The following is a 4,104-nucleotide window of genomic DNA, read 5'->3' as shown; positions in this document are numbered from 1 at the left end:
ATATCTATTCCATCCAATTCTTACACTCTAGGGCCTTACTATTCCATACCTGAAGATGTACAGGGTGGCAGAAAACAAGCAGATTCATGTCTTCAGCATTTTCTCCTAAGATCTAGAAATATTTTCCTGGTTTATATAAGCTTGGTACTCGTGAAATTAAGCTCTATTCAAAACCTAAATGGATCCAGAAGCTGAAAAGGGAAATGATTTTGCCCAACAGATAAGAAGACAGAGGTAAAGTTACAGGAAGAAAACTTACCCAAAAAAGAACCAATCTCTAACTTTGGAGCTAATATATACACTATTTAGATAGTTGGTTTCCACCTTGCTGTATGGATCCTTTACAATAGGGATAATTTCCTGTTGCTTTTGCATCATAGCTCCCTCTAGTGGTTAAGTGATTTTCCCTTGGAAAGTGAAATATTGTGGGGGGGTTTTTTTAATCACCTTAAGATATTTAGCATCCCTACAATTGGACATTTTGCTCACAGGCTCTCAATTTCTACCACCTTCACATTGATATCAACAGTTGATAGATGACACTTCTAAGTTGTATGGTATCAGGAGTACACTTTATAACCTGGTTGTTGAGGTTAACTCCTTTGTACTTTTAAAGAGATAACTCAGGACCTGATGAACTTAAAGTGTTGTTTTGACTGTGTTTCATACCTACCTAAATAGTAACCTCCTAAGCAAAGCATGAATAACCTCTCCCCGATAACCTATTATGAGGTTATTTCTGCCTAAATTAACTTCTGCATGAAGTCAGACTAATTTATTTGCTATATACTACAGAAGCACCAAGTGATTTTGCAATAATAGTAAAAAAAAAAAAAAAGAATTCCTTTCCTTGATCACTATAAAAATCACAATCAGGGTTAAGTATAGCTTTCAAAGCTAGGAAGAAGCACCCCTAAAGTCCTCATTCACAAGAACAGTGCTGATTTAAGTATACTCTGACTTATTGCACCTATATTTAAAATGTCTGTAAAAGAAAAAAAGATAAGTCTTTGCCAGCATGACTTTGTTCTATAGACAATATGAACAGATGTTTCCTTATAATTTTTTACTTCAAGCCAATTCCAGCTATTTCTATAGGACCAGAATGATTAGTGCTCCTAAAAATAAAGTACTAGAAAGAAAAAAACTACCCTAAAAGAATGCAGTACTCCACTGTATACACTAAGATGGCAAACTATTTCCTTCAGTGGAATACAAATGTTTTGAACCCACTATAGCAACAGAATATACAATGTTGAGTCATACCTTTTTTTTTTCTTCTGGCCACTTCAGCCTAAGTTGGGGAACTTGTATCACTTAATAAAATATCCACAGTAACAGGTTTGTTTTTAATCACATCCAAAGTTACACAATCTTTAGCCTTACGTATCCTATTATAGTTCTACAATCCCCTTTCCAAACTCTTGAGGACAAATGTATGTGAAATTCAGAGCCTATTTACAAAGATATGGCATACAGACCCTATATAAAACATAAAACCCTCAGCAAACCCCATGGTAACTATGACACACATCAGTACTTCTGCAGGAAGACAAGTTAGTCACAGTTAAGTACAAAATGAAAACACTAATTTTTGTCAGGTTTTACATTAGTCCAACAAAATCAGTTTTCATTGTTTTTTGGATAAGAAACTGTGAAGCCATTTCCTGCCTTTGCATTCTCAATACAGTAATAGAATTAAATTTAACCAAAGGATGGTTATGTTACAATAGAACCTCAACCTAATTTCTCTCCTTTTAATAACTACTTTTGATAGTGTATTTACTACTTCATATACAAAGCAAGAAGGCACATGTAAATTCATCTTCACAGAAACTTAGAAACACCAGCCCTAATGAGCAAGATGTTTCAAAGACAAAACTAAAAGTTGAAATTCTAGAATCATATTGCACTTAAGCACGAGTGGATATATGCACTAGAAATGTATTGAAGTGTAAAAATTAGTAAAACATTTTAAACAAGGGAAATCTGTTCATACTCCAAACATTAAGAAATTAAACATAGCTTAATTCTTAAAATTCAGATCCCAAATAGGAATCAGAAAATGGGTTTCTTACCTTTTGTTTCCAGCATGTGGGCTGAACAGCAAGATGGGTTACTCAATCTGATGTTATGAAAAATAGGTGCTTCTTAGACTTAAGTTTTTCCTTGGTTAGAAAATAAACTAATTATAGGCTCCCTGTAATATTCTAAGAGGAGACAAATAGGGAGAAAAGGTGGAAAATTCAAGCCAACTTTTTTAGTTTCCAAAAGGGTGGCTTTCTTCTAATAGCTGCCAATACGGGTAGAGGTTTAAGGGCCATTCTCCTAAGACTGAAAAAAACAGGCATCTCCCCTCACAACTTTTAGCTGTCTTGCTTTTAACTGCAAAACCTGTGCCCCTCTGTCATTTGCTAATACATTGCCCTTTCTAATCTTCAAACAGCCTATCTTGTTTCCACCCTGGAGTTCAAACTAAAAGTTTTAGTAGAGCACATCTTTCAACTTAGCTTAAATGTACTCAACCTTGAGTGAAGGCAATTTTCATTTTGATCCTGTTATCAAAATGTTCAGTAAACACAAACGAAATCAGGCTTAAATTTACCCATTTACCATTCCAAAATTAAATGTCATACCCTAAAAACGCCTGATCTCGTAAGCAGTGTCAAGCCTGGTTAATAATTGAATGAGAAACGTAACTTTAATCAATCTTTCTGCTTCTTGAACCTATTTTGAATTTACATAAACTTCCTTAATAAATCTATACCAGTTGCTTTACTTAATATTTCAAGTGGAATCCTAGTTTTGAATATCGCTCTTCCTAACATTCCAGTGTTCATTTACATGTATTAGTTAGGTGACCTTATGCAAATCTTGGGGCCCATTTCCTCCTCTACCAAGATTTTTAGTTTTCATAGTTTTAAACCATGTTACCTGAACAGTTGTCTTAAGTTCAGCTTCCAAATATCACTAGCACCCAAGGGAAATGTTAAAATTTAATTGGGTGCAGAAAAAGAATGGTTTGATGGCTGTGAATAGCTATTAGGAAATCAGATGAAGAATTTTAGGTTAAAGTCCTCTCTAACTCAAGCAAATTAAAAATTTAAAACCAAGGGCCTATCAAAGTAAAAAGACACAAAAACTGGTAGAATACAAGATATAATCACTGCTTTGACATGTTTTGGATACAGAATAATAACCTTATGTTTGAGAGGGGTTTACAAGGCAAAATTCTAAAGAATGATCAGCTTTTCATCAGCAACAATTAACTCGAATAAGCAGTTATTCTTCGGGTGTACTGTTCACATTTCAAAAAGGAAGTAAATTGTGTTGAGAATTCTAATCTGTGCTGAATGTAAACATTTAATACTTACCAATTTTTGAGATGAGTTTCATGGAGAATCTCAAAGGCTACCGCCAAGTTAACATTTACCAGTCATCACTCAAATTTTGTATAAAAGCCTATCTTAACTAGATGATCACCAAAAATAAGCAGCATCTATACATTTTAATAACTTTTTTATTATCAAAGTATTGGAAATTTATCTTTCAGAGACTAGATCACCCATCATTCACCATGTTACATACACAATTGCCTTTCTCATCCTTTCTTCTCTTCCCCTGAATATTTTTACAATTAACAAGAATTGCTTGATACCATTAAATTACCTTTCAAGAACCTTTAATTTACTAACACATAAATGCAAGTCAGAATCTTATCATTTAAAGTATTAACTGATAGTCTCCCAGTTAAAATCTTAGAAGAGGAAAAAGGACAACCATGCATAGTTTTTTAAAAAACGTTTATTTTTCAAAAGAAAAACGGCAACAGCCAATTGGAAACCTACTTATTCTTCAACTCCAATTTCGTTTTCTTTAAATTTAGAAATGACTTACTGATTTACTATTTTAAACAAACCCCCCCCCTTTTCCCCTTTAAGTGTTTACCATCTACTCGTGCTGAATCCTTCCAAGGAGATTGCTCCAGCGTATATCTCCAGGTCCTCGCTTTGCTCCTTTTACCAAAAAATGCAAAACACAATTCCATCGTGCATCTTAAGGGCTCCAATCGTCAAAAATAGGAAGAAAAAAAAATCTTTGGAA

The 4,104-nt window shown here is 33.9% G+C and overlaps 1 long non-coding RNA gene across 3 annotated transcripts in view; it reads right to left on the bottom strand.

Moving 5' to 3' along the window:
* The window catches only part of LOC106727175, a 14,667-nt gene extending 10,569 nt beyond the window's left edge, over positions 1-4,098 (bottom strand). The window contains exons 1-4 of one of the 3 annotated variants that reach the window (XR_001363341.1): positions 3,949-4,098; positions 2,935-3,039; positions 2,079-2,125; positions 7-191 (exon numbers count right to left, since the gene is read on the bottom strand). This is a non-coding gene — a long non-coding RNA (uncharacterized LOC106727175). Of the gene's footprint in view, positions 1-6; positions 192-2,078; positions 2,126-2,934; positions 3,040-3,948 lie in introns of those variants that run through there. The other 2 variants (XR_001363340.1, XR_001363342.1) reach the window with 2 other exon arrangements.
* Positions 4,099-4,104: the final 6 nt, after the last annotated feature.

The sequence above is a fragment of the Myotis brandtii genome, unplaced genomic scaffold, assembly GCF_000412655.1.
Source record: "Myotis brandtii unplaced genomic scaffold, ASM41265v1 scaffold383, whole genome shotgun sequence".
Lineage (NCBI taxonomy): Eukaryota > Metazoa > Chordata > Mammalia > Chiroptera > Vespertilionidae > Myotis > Myotis brandtii.
This window is presented reverse-complemented; position numbering and strand designations above follow the sequence as displayed.